The following is a 21626-nucleotide window of genomic DNA, read 5'->3' as shown; positions in this document are numbered from 1 at the left end:
TTTGTTCTGTATCTATGGACACGACCCAGTCAGTCTATGTTCTGTATCTATGGACACGACCCAGTCAGTCTATGTTCTGTATCTATGGACGAGACCCAGTCAGTCTTTGTTCTGTATCTATGGACGAGACCCAGTCAGTCTTTTTGTTCTGTATCTATGGACGAGACCCAGTCAGTCTATGTTCTGTATCTATGGACAGTCGTTCAGTCTTTTTGTTCTGTATCTATGGACACGACCCAGTCAGTCTTTGTTCTGTATCTATGGACGAGACCCAGTCAGTCTTTGTTCTGTATCTATGGACGAGACCCAGTCAGTCTATGTTCTGTATCTATGGACGAGACCCAGTCAGTCTTTGTTCTGTATCTATGGACGAGACCCAGTCAGTCTTTGTTCTGTATCTATGGACGAGACCCAGTCAGTCTTTGTTCTGTATCTATGGACGAGACCCAGTCAGTCTTTGTTCTGTATCTATGGACAGTCGTTCAGTCTTTTTGTTCTGTATCTATGGACGAGACCCAGTCAGTCTTTGTTCTGTATCTATGGACGAGACCCAGTCAGTCTTTGTTCTGTATCTATGGACACGACCCAGTCAGTCTTTGTTCTGTATCTATGGACGAGACCCAGTCAGTCTTTGTTCTGTATCTATGGACACGACCCAGTCAGTCTTTGTTCTGTATCTATGGACGAGACCCAGTCAGTCTTTGTTCTGTATCTATGGACACGACCCAGTCAGTCTTTGTTCTGTATCTATGGACGAGACCCAGTCAGTCTTTGTTCTGTATCTATGGACACGACCCAGTCAGTCTTTGTTCTGTATCTATGGACGAGACCCAGTCAGTCTATGTTCTGTATCTATGGACAGTCGTTCAGTCTTTTTGTTCTGTATCTATGGACGAGACCCAGTCAGTCTTTGTTCTGTATCTATGGACGAGACCCAGTCAGTCTATGTTCTGTATCTATGGACAGTCGTTCAGTCTTTTTGTTCTGTATCTATGGACGAGACCCAGTCAGTCTTTGTTCTGTATCTATGGACGAGACCCAGTCAGTCTATGTTCTGTATCTATGGACAGTCGTTCAGTCTTTTTGTTCTGTATCTATGGACACGACCCAGTCAGTCTTTGTTCTGTATCTATGGACGAGACCCAGTCAGTCTATGTTCTGTATCTATGGACAGTCGTTCAGTCTTTTTGTTCTGTATCTATGGACGAGACCCAGTCAGTCTTTGTTCTGTATCTATGGATGCGACCCAGTCAGTCTATGTTCTGTATCTATGGACGAGACCCAGTCGTTCGTTCTAAATGTTCCATTGTCATACTGGCTGTCAACGTTCTTATCTCCTGCTTGCTAGCTAGCTAACTACGGCTAATTCACAGTCATGTCAAACACTACAGACAGAACAACAACAGTAGTTGGCTAACACAGTCACGTCCAACACTACAGACAGAACAACAACAGTAGTTGGCTAACACAGTCACGTCCAACACTACAGACAGATCAACAACAGTAGTTGGCTAACACAGTCACGTCCAACACTACAGACAGAACAACAACAGTAGTTGGCTAACACAGTCACGTCCAACACTACAGACAGATCAACAACAGTAGTTGGCTAACACAGTCACGTCCAACACTACAGACAGATCAACAACAGTAGTTGGCTAACACAGTCACGTCCAACACTACAGAGAGAACAACGACAGTAGTTGGCTAACACAGTCACGTCCAACACTACAGACAGATCAACAACAGTAGTTGGCTAACACAGTCACGTCCAACACTACAGACAGAACAACAACAGTAGTTGGCTAACACAGTCACGTCCAACACTACAGACAGATCAACAACAGTAGTTGGCTAACACAGTCACGTCCAACACTACAGACAGAACAACAACAGTAGTTGGCTAACACAGTCACGTGGGGTCCCGTGGGGTACTGTGGGGTACTGTGGGGTCCCGTGGGGTACTGTGGGGTCCTGTGGGGTCCCGTGGGGTACTGTGGGGTCCTGTGGGGTCCCGTGGGGTACTGTGGGGTACTGTGGGGTCCTGTGGGGTACTGTGGGGTCCTGTGGTGTCCTGTGGGGTACTGTGGGGTCCTGTGGGGTCCCGTGGGGTACTGTGGGGTCCTGTGGGGTCCCGTGGGGTCCTGTGGGGTACTGTGGGGTCCCGTGGGGTCCTGTGGGGTACTGTGGGGTCCTGTGGGGTACTGTGGGGTCCTGTGGGGTACTGTGGGGTACTGTGGGGTCCTTGATGATGTTATGAGCCTTCCTGCATTTATTTAAGCTGTTTTCTAGTGACATTTATTTGGATACATCCATAACAATGAGCTAATGAGGAGCGATTTCTCCTGGCATAGATAATGTGTTCTCTCGTCAGGACACTGTTGTTCAGAGGAGCTAGCCAACATCACAGCTAACACGAACACTTCACACTGAAGCTGGAAAGGCTGAAAACTAGCTCCACTTCATTTAGTTTGACCTTTTTTCAATTTACATTTTTTTGTATATATCCATAAAAATTATGGAAGCTGAGAAACGCTGCCTGCCTGTCTCTCATCCCGACTCGTTCATTACCATGGGACAGCTGGAGATCGAATTTGAATATTGAAACAATGTTGCAAATGTCAGAGAGACAAACAGCAAGATTTATATAAATCTCAGCTGTTGAAAACTATATGTTAGTCTAAAAGAAATGTGAGATAATGTCTAGATTCTTTTATAGTGGAGATCAAGTTGATAAACTGCCTGGCTGGGCTGATGAGACAGTGGATTACGCAGTCAGATGGAACAGAGTAAATAGGCATTTTAACTTCATGGTTGGCCCTCTTGCCTATTCTATGAAGGTAGAAGGAGCCACAGTTATACACCTGAGCCTGCTTACTGCACAACACAATCCATCAGTCAGATAGGGTGTCTAATTGTTCAAAGAAAATTCCTATATGGGTGACTTAAAATAGCCAGTTTTGTTTTTCTACAGACATCACACCCTTACCTGAACAGCACCCTCGCCTGAGAAGTAGAAATCAAAGGGAGAGAAACTGAGTATTGAATAACTGCAGTTGACATAGCTAAGTAAATGGAAGAATACTCTTATTGCAATGTGAACGGCTCTTAAAAGAGCCTTTGGTTGTACATGGTGTTGCCAGGGAACAGCACCTTCTTCGAAGAAGTAGGAGGTGAAGGTCTCCCTCACACAGATTTCCTCTCTTGCTGCGTTATTGGACCCCAACCTTAAAACATCCTGCAGAGCAGCAGACTTCTCCTCTGGTCCACGGCGGCGAGCTGCAGATCTCCTGCTGGTCCTCGTGTCCATCCTCATGAAGTTACGCAGGACACAGGTAGCCTTCACACACCTGAATTCCTCCAGGAGGCAGTCCCAGACGGCCCTGGTCACCCAACCTTGCAGTGCCCTACACAGTAACTAGGTAATCGTTTTGAAAGAATCTCCAGTAACAAGGTATCTATAGGAATATGGAAGATAATGTCATTATTAGACTTTTACGTCACCAGGTCATTGTGGACCTGATATCCCCTATAACAAATAATGATAACATTGTATTGATAGATGCATGTGCACACACATGTGCACGTGTAGCATGTGACAATAGCATGCTCATATCAAGGATAGCATCACAAATGAATACATAAATACCACTTGAAGCTTGAATCAGCTGTGCAGTGCTAAGACAAAAACAAAAATGTGCTCCTCTTTGAGTCCCCTGGACCAAGACTGAGAGCCGCTGCTCTTCATTGGGTCCTCTTCATCTGCAGACAGGCTTTCACAGCTCTGTTTATCTGAGGACAGAAAACAAGAAACAGACTTCATTATACTCAAATTAGACATCACTGAATATTATGTTACTATTATCTCCGTCCTCACTTCTAGGGACTGGAACTACACAAGTACCTGCCCTATACAGAATAGTCTACTTTGACAGTTGGGGCTGCTATCCTTTCACCCTCCTCCATGGCTGTTAGCTAGCTACCTACAAATGCATTTGAAGTTTGTTTTTTACAATGACAAATACATCAAGATAGCTAGCTAATATGAAGTTAGGTGAGCTGGTGATATTAAATTCACTTAGCTAGCTAGATATACAGTATGCTAGCTACGTTAGCAGCTAATTTGATTTAGAACTGTAGCTAGTTAGCTATACAGTATGCTAGCTACGTTAGCAGCTAATTTGATTTAGAACTGTAGCTAGTTAGCTATACAGTATGCTAGCTACGTTAGCAGCTAATTTGATTTAGAACTGTAGCTAGTTAGCTAATAATACATTGTTTGTTTTACCTTTTTAGAAACGTATTTAAATTTATTATTATTTGAATAGGTTGTTCTCCATGCGAACGATTGGAAACAGGGCAGCAAAGTTTGTCTGTCACCAGAGCGGTTTAGAGCATATTACTATTTACCTGTGAATGAAGTGGAGAATGGGCGGTTAGCTCGCTTAGGTTGTGCTGGCGGCATATACACCACCGACCGGTGAAACGTTTTAGTACCTACTCATTCAAGGGTTTTGCTTTATTTTTTTTTCTTCTATTTTCTACATTGTAGAATTTATTTTTTTATTTATTTTTTTATTTTACCTTTATTTAACCAGGTAGGCAAGTTGAGAACAAGTTCTCATTTACAATTGCGACCTGGCCAAGATAAAGCAAAGCAGTTCGACAGATACAACAACACAGAGTTACACATGGAGTAAAACAAACATACAGTCAATAATAAAGTATAAACAAGTCTATATACAATGTGAGCAAATGAGGTGAGAAGGGAGGTAAAGGCAAAAAAAGGCCTTGGTGGCAAGGTAAATACAATATAGCAAGTAAAACACTGGAATGGTAGTTTTGCAATGGAAGAATGTGCAAAGTAGAAATAAAAATAATGGGGTGCAAAGGAGCAAAATAAATAAATAAATTAAAATAGAATAATAGAATAATAGTGAAGACATCAAAACTATGAAATAATCATGTAGTAACCAACTAAATTGTTTTAAAAAAATCTAAATATATTTTATATTTGAGATTCTTCAAATAGCCACCCTTTGCCTTGATGACAGCTTTGCACATGATTAGCATTCTCTCAACCAGTTTCACCTGGAATGCTTTTTCCAACAGTCTTGAAGGAGTTCCCACATATGCTGAGCACTTGTTGGCTGCTTTTCCTTCACTCTGCAATCCGACTCATCCCAAACCATCTCAATTTGGTTTCAGGTCAGGTGATTGTGGAGGCCAGGTCATCTGATGCAGTACTGCATCACTCTCCTTCTCGGTCAAATAGCCCTTACACAGCCTGGAGGTGTGTTGTGTCATTGTCCTGTTGAAAAACAAATGGTAGTCCTACTAAGCACAAACCAGATGGGATGGCGTATTTCTGCAGAATACTGTGGTAGCCATGCTGGTTAAGTGTGCCTTGAATTCTAAATAAATCACTGACAGTGTCACCAGCAAAGCACCTCCACACCATAACACCTCCTCCTCCATGCTTCACGGTGGGAACCACACATGCAGAGATCACCCTTTCACCCACACCGCGTCTCACAAAGACACGGCGGTTGGAACCAAAAATCTCAAATTTGGACTCATCAGACCAAAGGACAGATTTCCACCAGTCTAATGTCCATTTCTCATGTTTCTTGGTCCAAGCAAGGCTCTTCTTCTCATTGCTCCTTTAGAAGTGGTTTCTTTGCATCAATTCGACCACGAAGGCCTGATTCACACAGTCTCCTCTGAACAGTTGATGTTGAGATCTGTCTGTTACTTCAACTCTGTGAAGCATTTATTTGGGCTGCAATTTCTGAGGCTGGTAACTCTAAGGAACTTATCCTCTGCAGTAGAGGTAACTCTGGGTCTTCCATTCCCTGTGGCGGTCCTCATGAGAGACAGTTTCATCATAGTGCTTGATGGTTTTTGCGACTGAACTTGAGTTAATGAAATGTTCTAGACATTTTCCGTATTGACCTTCATGTCTTAAAGTATTGATGGACTGTCATTTCTCTTTGCTTATTTGAGCTGTTCTTGACATAATATGGACTTTGTCTTTTACCAAATAGGGCTATCTTCTGAAAACCACCCCTACCTTGTCACAACACAACTGACTGGCTCAAATGCATTAATAAGAAGGAATGAAATTCCACGAATGAACTTTTAAGAAGGCACAACTGTTAATTGAAATGCATTCCAGGTGACTACCTCATGAAGCTGGTTGAGAGAATGCCAAGAGTGTGCAAAGCTGTCATCAAAGCAAAGGGAGGCTACTTTGAAGAATCTAAAATATAACATATATTTTGATTTGTTGAACACGTGTTATTTCATAGTGTTGAGGTCTTCACTATTATTCTATAATGTAGAAAGTGCTGTTACTGTGAAGTGGAAACGTCTAGGAGCAACAACGGCTCAGCCGCAAAGTGGTAGGCCACACAAGCTCACAGAACGAAACCGCTGCGTGCAGAAGCACGTAAGAATTTGTTTAACACTTTTTTGGTTACTACATGATTCCATGTTTGTTATTAAATAGTTTTGATGTCTTCACTGTTATTCTACAAGGTAGGAAATAGTAAAAATAAAGAAAAACCCTTGAATGAGTAGGTGTTCTAAAACGTTTGACCGGAGGTGCACATGCTGCCAGCACAACCCAAGAGAGCCACTCTGGGCGGTTGGATCCGCACGGACAGAGAGCGCGAATAGACACACACCTGTTGCAAACTCAACGGAGTCTGACTCGACTTTTTTTTTTAACGGGTAATTTTACGAGGCAAACGTTTTGTTTTTATGTATTTTGAGAAAAAGCAAAACAGTTTTGAGCTACATTATCAAAAACCTTTCGAGATGTTTTTTAAATGTTGCGAGAATGTTGGTTTCTGCCTTCCCGTGCTCTGCTCGAAGGTGGTTAACTATTTGCTTAACTAACTAAATAGCAGGGTAAGTTAATTAAGAGATGGTTGTTGTTGGTTTATAATTAAAAAAAACTATTGCTAGCTAAATTAAACGTAAAGTTGCTATGAATCAATTTGAATGACCGAATCTACAATGTAACTATGTAAACGCAGCAAAAAAATAAACGTCCCTTTTTCATGAACCTGTCTTTCAAAGATAATTCGTAAAAATCCAAATAACTTCACAGATCTTCATTGTAAAGGGTTTAAACACTGTTTCCCATGCTTGTTCAATGAACCATAAACAATTAATGCACCTGTGGAACGGTCATTAAGACACTAACAGCTTACAGGTGGTAGGCAACTAAGGTCACAGTTATGAAAACTTAGGACACTAAAGAGGCCTTTCTACTGACTCTGAAAAACACCAAAAGGAAGATGCCCAGGGTCCCTGCTCATCTGCGTGAACGTGCCTTAGGCATGCTGCAAGGAGGCATGAGGACTGCAGATGTGGCCAGGGCAATAAATTGCAATGTCCGTACTGTGAGACGCCTAAGACAGCGCTACAGGGCGGACAGCTGATCGTCCTCGCAGTGGCAGACCACGTGCAACAACACCTGTACAAGATTGGTACATCCGAACATCACACCTGCGGGACAGGTACAGGATGACAAGAACAACTGCCCGAGTTACACCAGGAACCCACAACCCCTCCATCAGGGCTCAGACTGTCCGCAATAGGCTGAGAGAGGCTGGACTGAGGGCTTGTAGGCCTGTTGTATAAGGCAGGTCCTCACCAGACATCACCGGCAACAATGTCGCCTATGGGCACAAACCCACCATCGCTGGACCAGACAGAACTGGCAAAAAGTGCTCTTCACTGATGTGTCTTGGTTTTGTCTCACCAGGAGTGATGGTCGGATTTGCGTTTATCGTCGAAGGAATGAGTGTTACACCGAGGCCTGTACTCTGGAGTGGGATCGATTTGGAGGTGGAGGGTCCGTCATGGTCTGGGGCGGTGTGTCACAGCATCATCAGACTGAGCTTGTTGTCATTGAAGGCAATCTCAACGCTGTGCGTTACAGGGAAGACAGGGAAGACATCCTCCTCCCTCATGTGGTACCCTTCCTGCAGGCTCATCCTGACATGACCCTCCAGCATGACAATGCCACCAGCAATACTGCTCGTTCTGTGCGTGACAGGAATGTCAGTGTTCTGCCATGGCCAGCGAAGAGACCGGATCTCAATCCCATTGAGCACGACTGGGACCTGTTGGATCGGAGGGTGAGGGCTAGGGCCATTCCCCCCAGAAATGTCCGGGAACTTGCAGGTGCCTTGGTGGAAGAGTGGGGTAACATCTCACAGCAAGAACTGGCAAATCTAGTGCAGTCCATGAGGAGGAGATGCACTGCAGTACTTAATGCAGCTGGTGGCCACACCAGATTCTGACTGTTACTTTTGATATTCTACAATTGACATTTATTTCACTCGATTAAAGCGTTGGGCCAGTAACCAAACATTTTCTGTTTCGAATACTCAAGCAGACAAGGTGAAAAATGTGCCCTTGAGCAAGGCACTTAACCCTCATTTGCTACAGGGGCATTATACTACTATGGCTGTAAAACAACATTCCACTGAACCTATCCAGTCTGTGACAACTTTTTTTTGTAATTTTCCCCTCGAGGTGGGTGAGGACTCGCTGGGTTCTCCTGATTCTGTTCTGGTTGTGCTGTGTGGGATACTGGCTGAAGCCGTAGTGATCATCGTCCCCCAGGTGTAAACCCATACCTGAGATGAACTGGTGGAACCAGGGTCCTTTCTATCAGATATCTGACCTGGGCGCCTTCAACCACGACAAGGGAATCAAAGGTGAGGTTATTCATACACACAGCATTATGGGTAATGTAGTAGATCATACTGGTGGAATCAGGGTCCTCTCTATCAGATATCTGACCTGGACGCCTTCGACCACAACAAGGGAATCAAAGGTGAGGGTATTGATGAGGACATGGGACACAATTAGCTTCAGGAATATCTACTAAGATAAAACAGGATATCATACTCAGCATTATGGGTAATGTAGTAGATCCTCTCCATCTGTTCTGATGGTCAGAACCAGCTTTAATGTCTGGGTCGTGGCTCAGTTGACACGTTGTTTTGATCAGTGTGGTCAGAAGCCAGACGGCTTTAGTTGGATCAGAGCACAATGCAGACTGGGGAACCAGGGAAAGGGGGAAATGCATGGTCTGTCTTGTCTGGAGGCTTTCTGCCACCTGGTGGTGAAATGGAGACCCTGCAGTGGCAAGGGAGTACTGTGGTAGTCAATCTGTGTTCATGTTGTGATACAGCCTGGAATCGAACCAGGGTCCGTAGTGACTCCTCTAGCACTGAGATGCTAGACTGCTGCGCCACTCGGGAGCCCCTTATAGAGGGCTGTTGGTCTAGTGTACTTCAATCAACATGTAATCTGACAAAATGCAGATTAGGATCCAAACCCTCCAACAGACAATGTTCTTGGTCTCTCTTCTGTTCAGGCCCAGAAGTCTTGTTCGTGGTTTAAGACCCTCTCTGCCCTGAGGGATGAAGAACGTTCCCTCCTTCACGGGGACAACTTCCCCTCCACTCCTCCTTGTAATCCCTGGCTTTCTTGCGTCTGTGGGACCAGAGCGAGAGATATGTGACGGGGTCAACTGGGGCTCCACCCCTGCCACCCTATACCTGGCCCTCAACCACCCTATACCTGGCCCTCAACCACCCTATACCTGGCCCTCAACCACTCTATACCTGGCCCTCAACCACCCAGGTATTTGGATTTTATTTGAATATCAAATCAAGTTTGATTGGTCACATACACATGTGTAGCAGATGTTAATGCGAGTGTAGCGAAACGCTTGCGCTGCGTAGTTTCGTTACGAGGCGACCATCTGTCGGCGCCATCTTGTTATTTCAACGTATTTGTCTTTTCCAAATGAGACGTGTGAGAGTATATCATGAAAATCAATCAAATCTCACAGAAGAAAATAAATAAAGAAAAGCATGATTACAAACCTTCATCAAGCTTCACATTACAATACTGACAGGATTTCTCCTCCTCTTCCCAGACCTGGGTCTTCCACAGCAGGCTAAAGTCAAGCTGAGTACAGACCCTGAAACCCTGATCGCAGACATCTCTGTCTCGCTGGATAAACTGCTGCTGGGACCAGCTGTCCGGTTGACCTTCCTCTTTGTTTAGGAGGAGGCTGAAACAGAGGCGTAGACTATAACAGGCCAGAGTAAGATACTGATTAACACAACTTTTACACAGTGAGCAGAGGGACAATGCAGTAGAGATGTGTTACACCACAGAGAACTAGCAAAAGGGAATGTACGGAATGAGTTTTCGCTGGTGATGAACAAATATGATAATATGTTAGGGTTGAGGGTAAGATCTGATCGGTTAGGCCAGGGTTGAGGGTAAGATCTGATCGGTTAGGCCAGGGTTGAGGGTAAGATCTGATCGGTTAGGCCAGGGTTGAGGGTAAGATCTGATCGGTTAGGCCAGGGTTGAGGGTAAGATCTGATCGGTTAGGCCAGGGTTGAGGGTAAGATCTGATCGGTTAGGCCAGGGTTGAGGGTAAGATCTGATCGGTTAGGCCAGGGTTGAGGGTAAGATCTGATCGGTTAGGCCAGGGTTGAGGGTAAGATCTGATCGGTTAGGCCAGGGTTGAGGGTAAGATCTGATCGGTTAGGCCAGGGTTGAGGGTAAGATCTGATCGGTTAGGCCAGGGTTGAGGGTAAGATCTGATCGGTTAGGCCAGGGTTGAGGGTAAGATCTGATCGGTTAGGCCAGGGTTGAGGGTAAGATCTGATTGGTTAGGCCAGGGTTGAGGGTAAGATCTGATCGGTTAGGCCAGGGTTGAGGGTAAGATCTGATCGGTTAGGCCAGGGTTGAGGGTAAGATCTGATCGGTTAGGCCAGGGTTGAGGGTAAGATCTGATCGGTTAGGCCAGGGTTGAGGGTAAGATCTGATCGGTTAGGCCAGGGTTGAGGGTAAGATCTGATCGGTTAGGCCAGGGTTGAGGGTAAGATCTGATCGGTTAGGCCAGGGTTGAGGGTAAGATCTGATCGGTTAGGCCAGGGTTGAGGGTAAGATCTGATCGGTTAGGCCAGGGTTGAGGGTAAGATCTGATCGGTTAGGCCAGGGTTGAGGGTAAGATCTGATCGGTTAGGCCAGGGTTGAGGGTAAGATCTGATCGGTTAGGCCAGGGTTGAGGGTAAGATCTGATCAGTTGTTTTTGTTCTCCTTTGTTTAGATTAACTTTTAAAATGATTTTTTATTTATTTTTTACTTCAGTTATTTATGAAATGTTGAACTGTTGGAGTTTGAATTTGAATGTGAAAAAGGGTTGATTTTTGAATCTGTGTTCCAGTGAATATTGCTGTTTTCGTGTCGGAGAAAGCTGGGTGCTTCTACTTGAAGTTGTTCTGACTGAAAGTTGAACCGAGTAATTTTGCCTGTTGACAGACATCGACTCTGTCTCTGTCTCTTATCCTACACAGAATAAAGTGTGTGATTCATATGTGTATGTCTCCGTCTTACGCTCTGTGTGAGAGACGTTGGCCTAACGCCACACGCTTACCGTTAACCCTCGTTGGCACAGGAGCTTTACAGGTGTGATTAAGTATGTCAGAAAGAGAAGGTCTCAAGACGGTATCTTATGACCTTATTAAACCTCCCCCTCGATACAGGTGACTACCCACAGCCAAGATGTTTCATATTTACTGCTATAAGGATTTGACTGTTCGGTCTGCTGTGGTGTGAAGTACTTATTTAAAAACGTGTATTTTGTGTATATCTGTGTACTTTTCTATTTAAACATTTTTTTTTTGACTACTTTTACTCCTGAAGAGAATAAGGTATTTATTTTTTTACTCTGTAAATTTTCCCTGACACCTAAAAGTACTCATTTGGAGTGTGCTCCTGGACAGAGATATAACAATTAGAAAATGATGGCGTCTCCTTTGCCCAATTATAAGGAATGTGAAGTTATTTATACTTAAAAAAAAAAATGTTTTCATACTTGAGTAAAAGTATTTCGTTTTTGACATTTAGTAGTATAAAGTAATATTTTACTGTTTGACTCACTTTTATTTCATTCATTTTTTCTAGTATTCATTCATTTTTTCCGGTATCTTTACTTTGACTCAGGTATGACAATTGGGTACTTCTCCCCCCCCCCCCCCCCCCCCCCCCCCCCACCTCTGGTCTCCTGTGTGCTCTGAAGTCGTATGTTTTAGATGCGGTAGTGCGTGTTCAGTGCTGGTATGTGTAGAGATGAGAACTTTCACAAAACCACACGTAGGTAAAGCTTGATGTAACGATGGTGAGACAACGAGCGAGAGAAGTACTGAGACGCGTGCGCACACGTCACTACAGACCCTGGTTCGATTCCAGGCTGTGTCACAAACCGGCCGTGATTGGGAGTCCCAAAGGGCCAATTGGCCCAGCGTCGCCAGGGTAGGCCGTCATTGTAAATAAGAATTTTGTTCTTAACTAACGTGTGTGTGAGAGACCACTCGTCTATGCCACAAATCTTTATTATTTTGTAATGGCCGCACACATCTTTAACCAGATTTCGTTTTTTTTTTACATTGTACACCTGTAAAAACCGTGCTACATCGATACTGATTACGGTGTTGTTGGGTTTGCAGCAAGAAATGTGCATTTCACTGTACTAGTGTAGTACTACCATGTCACACAACTTGATACAAATGTGCTTTTACTTGCAGTAGTAGTGTGTGTGTATGTGTGTGTGTGTGTTCAGTCACGTCCATGCAGTCGTGTGTGTTCAGTCACATAGATGCAGTCGTGTGTGTTCAGTCACATAGATGCAGTCGTGTGTGTTCAGTCACATAGATGCAGTCGTGTGTGTTCAGTCACATAGATGCAGTCGTGTGTGTGTTCAGTCACATAGATGCAGTCGTGTGTGTGTTCAGTCACATAGATGCAGTCGTGTGTGTTCAGTCACATAGATGCAGTCGTGTGTGTGTTCAGTCACATAGATGCAGTCGTGTGTGTTCAGTCACATAGATGCAGTCGTGTGTGTTCAGTCACATAGATGCAGTCGTGTGTGTGTGTGTTCAGTCACGTAGATGCAGTTGTGTGTGTTCAGTCACAGAGATGCAGTTGTGTGTGTGTGTGTGTGTGTGTGTGTGTGTGTTCAGTCACAGAGATGCAGTCGTGTGTGTGTGTGTGTTCAGTCACATAGATGCAGTCATGTGTTTTCTGTGCTGGCAGATGTATAGCTTTGTGTGTAAGAAATTTCCCAAAGCCACACTTAGACAAAGGCCCGTCAACCTGTGGTTTATGTTACCGTCGACAACCCCAATTTACCACGGTTACCAGGATTACCAGGTTACCCCCTAAATTCCCTCACATCCAATCTATTCATTATTTTCATTATCGTGTACATTTATTACTGATTAATTTCAATAAGTTGACGACTGGTTTAAAAAGAAAAGAAAAGAAGACCTATCAAATAATACTGTACGATTTTAAAAATGTATATTTGAATCTTTATCATAATGATGATGCTGTGAGGTCGGTGAATTATTCTGTTAATTTTTACATTTGAATTCAACCTCTGTCTGACGATGAAGCTTTATGAAATGATCTGGACAGAAATACACCCGTCACCAAATCTTTTCTTAGCAAGACCTCAATTAAAGTTAAGAATTATTATTAGCTATTACGTTGGCCTATGTATATTGTTGGCATCTTTACGTTAGTCTTTACAGGTTAAGTTCATCTTACATCGTATGTACTGAAATCCACTGTTGGGGAAGATACTCTGAAATCATATTTGACCAATTTTACTTGAAGAAGTTTTAAGCGACGCTAATGCAACCATTAAGAAACATCTAGTTTACTTCAGTTACTTTCTTTGAAAAAAGTCGTTCACTACATCCAAACTAATTTGTGAAATGTCCTAGACTACAAATGACAAAAAAAAAATAGATCAGGTGTTAACAGGATGTATCCTATTAAACACAGACAAATATGTTACACACATGAGAATTAGGTCTGATGCTGAAAAAATACATTTTTATTTCACCCAGATTTTTTTGTTTTTAGTAATAATAATAAAATGTATGTGTTCCAGCAGTTGGCAAAAAAACAAGTGCTACAACTGACAACACTACCGAGATTTGAATTCAACTACCACCAAGCTACTGCAAAATGTAGTTCAATTACAAGTTGACCAGATCCACCCTGGATGGTAAGAGCCCCAGGTAGACCAGATCCACCCTGGATGGTAAGAGCCCCAGGTAGACCAGATCCACCCTGGATGATAAGAGCCCCAGGTAGACCAGATCCACCCTGGATGATAAGAGCCCCAGGTAGACCAGATCCACCCTGGATGGTAAGAGCCCCAGGTAGACCAGATCCACCCTGGATGATAAGAGCCCCAGGTAGACCAGATCCACCCTGGATGGTAAGAGCCCCAGGTAGACCAGATCCACCCTGGATGATAAGAGCCCCAGGTAGACCAGATCCACCCTGGATGATAAGAGCCCCAGGTAGACCAGATCCACCCTGGATGGTAAGAGCCCCAGGTAGACCAGATCCACCCTGGATGATAAGAGCCCCAGGTAGACCAGATCCACCCTGGATGGTAAGAGCCCCATGTAGACTAGATCCACCCTGGATGGTAAGAGCCCCAGGTAGACCAGATCCACCCTGGATGGTAAGAGCCCCAGGTAGACCAGATCCACCCTGGATGGTAAGAGCCCCAGGTAGACCAGATCCACCCTGGATGATAAGAGCCCCAGGTAGACCAGATCAACCCTGGATGATAAGAGCCCCAGGTAGACCAGATCCACCCTGGATGGTAAGAGCCCCAGGTAGACCAGATCCACCCTGGATGATAAGAGCCCCAGGTAGACCAGATCCACCCTGGATGGTAAGAGCCCCAGGTAGACCAGATCCACCCTGGATGATAAGAGCCCCAGGTAGACCAGATCCACCCTGGATGATAAGAGCCCCAGGTAGACCAGATCCACCCTGGATGATAAGAGCCCCAGGTAGACCAGATCCACCCTGGATGGTAAGAGCCCCAGGTAGACCAGATCCACCCTGGATGGTAAGAGCCCCAGGTAGACCAGATCCACCCTGGATGGTAAGAGCTCCAGGTAGACCAGATCCAACCTGGATGATAAGAGCCCCAGGTAGACCAGATCCACCCTGGATGGTAAGAGCCCCAGGTAGACCAGATCCACCCTGGATGGTAAGAGCCCCAGGTAGACCAGATCCACCCTGGATGGTAAGAGCCCCAGGTAGACCAGATCCACCCTGGATGGTAAGAGCCCCAGGTAGACCAGATCCACCCTGGATGATAAGAGCCCCAGGTAGACCAGATCCACCCTGGATGGTAAGAGCCCCAGGTAGACCAGATCCACCCTGGATGGTAAGAGCCCCAGGTAGACCAGATCCACCCTGGATGATAAGAGCCCCAGGTAGACCAGATCCACCCTGGATGGTAAGAGCCCCAGGTAGACCAGATCCACCCTGGATGGTAAGAGCCCCAGGTAGACCAGATCCACCCTGGATGGTAAGAGCCCCAGGTAGACCAGATCCACCCTGGATGATAAGAGCCCCAGGTAGACCAGATCCACCCTGGATGATAAGAGCCCCAGGTAGACCAGATCCACCCTGGATGGTAAGAGCCCCAGGTAGACCAGATCCACCCTGGATGATAAGAGCCCCAGGTAGACCAGATCCACCCTGGATGATAAGAGCCCCAGGTAGACCAGATCCACCCTGGATGGTAAGAGCCCCAGGTAGACCAGATCCACCCTGGATGGTAAGAGCCCCAGGTAGACCAGATCCACCCTGGATGATAAGAGCCCCAGGTAGACCAGATCCACCCTGGATGGTAAGAGCCCCAGGTAGACCAGATCCACCCTGGATGGTAAGAGCCCCAGGTAGACCAGATCCACCCTGGATGGTAAGAGCCCCATGTAGACCAGATCCACCCTGGATGATAAGAGCCCCAGGTAGACCAGATCCACCCTGGATGGTAAGAGCCCCATGTAGACCAGATCCACCCTGGATGATAAGAGCCCCAGGTAGACCAGATCCACCCTGGATGGTAAGAGCCCCAGGTAGACCAGATCCACCCTGGATGGTAAGAGCCCCAGGTAGACCAGATCCACCCTGGATGGTAAGAGCCCCAGGTAGACCAGATCCACCCTGGATGATAAGAGCCCCAGGTAGACCAGATCCACCCTGGATGGTAAGAGCCCCAGGTAGACCAGATCCACCCTGGATGATAAGAGCCCCAGGTAGACCAGATCCACCCTGGATGGTAAGAGCCCCAGGTAGACCAGATCCACCCTGGATGGTAAGAGCCCCAGGTAGACCAGATCCACCCTGGATGGTAAGAGCCCCAGGTAGACCAGATCCACCCTGGATGGTAAGAGCCCCAGGTAGACCAGATCCACCCTGGATGGTAAGAGCCCCAGGTAGACCAGATCCACCCTGGATGGTAAGAGCCCCAGGTAGACCAGATCCACCCTGGATGGTAAGAGCCCCAGGTAGACCAGATCCACCCTGGATGGTAAGAGCCCCAGGTAGACCAGATCCACCCTGGATGGTAAGAGCCCCAGGTAGACCAGATCCACCCTGGATGGTAAGAGCCCCAGGTAGACCAGATCCACCCTGGATGGTAAGAGCCCCAGGTAGACCAGATCCACCCTGGATGATAAGAGCCCCAGGTAGACCAGATCCACCCTGGATGGTAAGAGCCCCAGGTAGACCAGATCCACCCTGGATGATAAGAGCCCCAGGTAGACCAGATCCACCCTGGATGGTAAGAGCCCCAGGTAGACCAGATCCACCCTGGATGGTAAGAGCCCCAGGTAGACCAGATCCACCCTGGATGGTAAGAGCCCCAGGTAGACCAGATCCACCCTGGATGGTAAGAGCCCCAGGTAGACCAGATCCACCCTGGATGGTAAGAGCCCCAGGTAGACCAGATCCACCCTGGATGATAAGAGCCCCAGGTAGACCAGATCCACCCTGGATGGTAAGAGCCCCAGGTAGACCAGATCCACCCTGGATGATAAGAGCCCCAGGTAGACCAGATCCACCCTGGATGGTAAGAGCCCCAGGTAGACCAGATCCACCCTGGATGGTAAGAGCCCCAGGTAGACCAGATCCACCCTGGATGATAAGAGCCCCAGGTAGACCAGATCCACCCTGGATGGTAAGAGCCCCAGGTAGACCAGATCCACCCTGGATGGTAAGAGCCCCAGGTAGACCAGATCCACCCTGGATGGTAAGAGCCCCAGGTAGACCAGATCCACCCTGGATGATAAGAGCCCCAGGTAGACCAGATCCACCCTGGATGATAAGAGCCCCAGGTAGACCAGATCCACCCTGGATGGTAAGAGCCCCAGGTAGACCAGATCCACCCTGGATGATAAGAGCCCCAGGTAGACCAGATCCACCCTGGATGATAAGAGCCCCAGGTAGACCAGATCCACCCTGGATGGTAAGAGCCCCAGGTAGACCAGATCCACCCTGGATGGTAAGAGCCCCAGGTAGACCAGATCCACCCTGGATGATAAGAGCCCCAGGTAGACCAGATCCACCCTGGATGGTAAGAGCCCCAGGTAGACCAGATCCACCCTGGATGGTAAGAGCCCCAGGTAGACCAGATCCACCCTGGATGGTAAGAGCCCCATGTAGACCAGATCCACCCTGGATGATAAGAGCCCCAGGTAGACCAGATCCACCCTGGATGGTAAGAGCCCCATGTAGACCAGATCCACCCTGGATGATAAGAGCCCCAGGTAGACCAGATCCACCCTGGATGGTAAGAGCCCCAGGTAGACCAGATCCACCCTGGATGGTAAGAGCCCCAGGTAGACCAGATCCACCCTGGATGGTAAGAGCCCCAGGTAGACCAGATCCACCCTGGATGATAAGAGCCCCAGGTAGACCAGATCCACCCTGGATGGTAAGAGCCCCAGGTAGACCAGATCCACCCTGGATGATAAGAGCCCCAGGTAGACCAGATCCACCCTGGATGGTAAGAGCCCCAGGTAGACCAGATCCACCCTGGATGGTAAGAGCCCCAGGTAGACCAGATCCACCCTGGATGGTAAGAGCCCCAGGTAGACCAGATCCACCCTGGATGGTAAGAGCCCCAGGTAGACCAGATCCACCCTGGATGGTAAGAGCCCCAGGTAGACCAGATCCACCCTGGATGGTAAGAGCCCCAGGTAGACCAGATCCACCCTGGATGGTAAGAGCCCCAGGTAGACCAGATCCACCCTGGATGGTAAGAGCCCCAGGTAGACCAGATCCACCCTGGATGGTAAGAGCCCCAGGTAGACCAGATCCACCCTGGATGGTAAGAGCCCCAGGTAGACCAGATCCACCCTGGATGGTAAGAGCCCCAGGTAGACCAGATCCACCCTGGATGATAAGAGCCCCAGGTAGACCAGATCCACCCTGGATGGTAAGAGCCCCAGGTAGACCAGATCCACCCTGGATGATAAGAGCCCCAGGTAGACCAGATCCACCCTGGATGGTAAGAGCCCCAGGTAGACCAGATCCACCCTGGATGGTAAGAGCCCCAGGTAGACCAGATCCACCCTGGATGGTAAGAGCCCCAGGTAGACCAGATCCACCCTGGATGGTAAGAGCCCCAGGTAGACCAGATCCACCCTGGATGGTAAGAGCCCCAGGTAGACCAGATCCACCCTGGATGATAAGAGCCCCAGGTAGACCAGATCCACCCTGGATGGTAAGAGCCCCAGGTAGACCAGATCCACCCTGGATGATAAGAGCCCCAGGTAGACCAGATCCACCCTGGATGGTAAGAGCCCCAGGTAGACCAGATCCACCCTGGATGGTAAGAGCCCCAGGTAGACCAGATCCACCCTGGATGATAAGCGCCCCAGGTAGACCAGATCCACCCTGGATGGTAAGAGCCCCAGGTAGACCAGATCCACCCTGGATGGTAAGAGCCCCAGGTAGACCAGATCCACCCTGGATGATAAGAGCCCCAGGTAGACCAGATCCACCCTGGATGGTAAGAGCCCCAGGTAGACCAGATCCACCCTGGATGGTAAGAGCCCCAGGTAGACCAGATCCACCCTGGATGGTAAGAGCCCCAGGTAGACCAGATCCACCCTGGATGGTAAGAGCCCCAGGTAGACCAGATCCACCCTGGATGGTAAGAGCCCCAGGTAGACCAGATCCACCCTGGATGATAAGAGCCCCAGGTAGACCAGATCCACCCTGGATGGTAAGAGCCCCAGGTAGACCAGATCCACCCTGGATGGTAAGAGCCCCAGGTAGACCAGATCCACCCTGGATGATAAGAGCCCCAGGTAGACCAGATCCACCCTGGATGGTAAGAGCCCCAGGTAGACCAGATCCACCCTGGATGATAAGAGCCCCAGGTAGACCAGATCCACCCTGGATGGTAAGAGCCCCAGGTAGACCAGATCCACCCTGGATGATAAGAGCCCCAGGTAGACCAGATCCACCCTGGATGGTAAGAGCCCCAGGTAGACCAGATCCACCCTGGATGATAAGAGCCCCAGGTAGACCAGATCCACCCTGGATGATAAGAGCCCCAGGTAGACCAGATCCACCCTGGATGGTAAGAGCCCCAGGTAGACCAGATCCACCCTGGATGGTAAGAGCCCCAGGTAGACCAGATCCACCCTGGATGGTAAGAGCCCCAGGTAGACCAGATCCACCCTGGATGGTAAGAGCCCCAGGTAGACCAGATCCACCCTGGATGGTAAGAGCCCCAGGTAGACCAGATCCACCCTGGATGGTAAGAGCCCCAGGTAGACCAGATCCACCCTGGATGGTAAGAGCCCCAGGTAGGACTAGTTAAATTACAATTTGAATTACATGTACTGTAGTTCGCTACTCCTCAATACGGTTCCAACTCAATAGTCTTTAGATTTTGACAAAACTGCTCTGGAAATCAGCCTAAAATGTACAAAATGGCCGTCTCTGTCTCTTTCAGTGAAGGTGATCTGGGTGACTGTCTGCTGTCTTCTCAGTGACAAAAACACTAGAGCAAGGCGCCTGCAATGCCAAGGGTCGCGGGTTTGATGAATGTACCACAGGAGGCTGCTGAGGGGAGGACATAGTAATGACCGAAACGGGACAAATGGAATGGCATCAAACGCCATGGAATCCATGTGTTTGATGTATTCCATTCTATTCCACTCCAGTCTTTACCACGAGCCCGTTTTCCCCCATTAAGCAGCCACCAACCTGTGGTATTCACGCATGACAAGTCGGGTTAAAGGTGTCAGCTAAAAGCCACGTACTCTAAACTTTAAAATCATTTACATATCAACTTTAAAATTCATTTAATTTACATATCAACTTTTAAATAATTTACATAACTTTAGAATCTATTTACATATCAACTTTTAAACCATTTACATATCAACTTTTAGAGATGCAGAAATCTCTCCTCCATTTCCTGGTTGCTAAAATTCTAATAGTTAATTTCAGTGCATGTGACAAAATAAAGCAGGTACAGTGTAGAGAATCATTGTACCATTTTCATAACCAAAAATAAAGTATTTTCATCTGTTTGAAGCTGAAAGTAAAATATGCAAAAAATGAAAAGAATTCACATAGAAACGTGAGTTATAGATCTGTCATTCTCATTGGAAGCATAGACATAGAGCACATAGAACATATATCTTCTAGCTTTTTTTTTTGTTTACTCCATGTGTAACTCTGTGTTGTTGTCTGTTCACACTGCTATGCCTTATCTTGGCCAGGTCGCAGTTGCAAATGAGAACTTGTTCTCAACTAGCCTACCTGGTTAAATAAAGGTGAAATAAAAAGAAATAAAATAAATAGCTTCTTAGACTTGCTTTCAATGAGAATGACAGATCTATAACTCACGTTTCTATGTGAATTTGGTCCCCCCCCCCACCCCCCCAAAAAAGTTACATATTTCAGCTTTAAGTTTTTTTTGTCTCTTTGGCTGCTGTCTGAGAGAATCGCCTGCCGCCAAGGTGAATTCCGCTAACCAAACGCCCCCACATACACGCCGTGTCCCAGTCCCCGTCGGTGCGAAACCACCCCCCTGAGCGGTGCACAGTCATTGACAGCCTCTCGGTTTTACTGTGTCACTCTTCATCCTCATCATCGTCATCAGTAGCAGCAGCATCCTCATCATCGTCTTAAGACTGAACGATTCATTGTCTCAGTGCTTCTAAAGTTGTTTTGATATTAGAACTTACTGAGATACATTTCACCATTGGGTCTAATGTTAAGAGGTATGTAAATATAAATATATATATAATATACTTCTGTTAAGAGGTATATCAACTAATTTGCGTATTTTTAAGAGTAAGAGTATTTAAAAAAAAAAAATATATATATATATATATATATACTTTTTTTAAGTAAAGGTCACAGAAGAGAGAGTGAGAGACAGACAGAGTGAGGGAGGGACAGAGTGAGAGGGAGAGAGACAACAGTGAGGGAGGGACAGAGTGAGAGTGAGGGACAGGGTGAGAGACAGACAGAGTGAGGGAGGGACAGAGAGACAGAGACAGACAGAGTGAGGGAGGGACAGAGAGGCAGAGACAGAGAGTGAGGGAGGGACAGAGAGACAGACAGAGTGAGGGAGGGACAGAGAGACAGAGACAGACAGAGTGAGAGAGAGACAGAGAACGACAGAGTGAGGGAGGGACAGAGAGACAGAGACAGACAGA

Source organism: Oncorhynchus mykiss, chromosome 9, assembly GCF_057628025.1.
Source record: "Oncorhynchus mykiss isolate SJ-2025 chromosome 9, ASM5762802v1, whole genome shotgun sequence".
Classification (NCBI taxonomy): domain Eukaryota; kingdom Metazoa; phylum Chordata; class Actinopteri; order Salmoniformes; family Salmonidae; genus Oncorhynchus; species Oncorhynchus mykiss.
Note: the sequence above shows the minus strand (reverse complement) of the source record.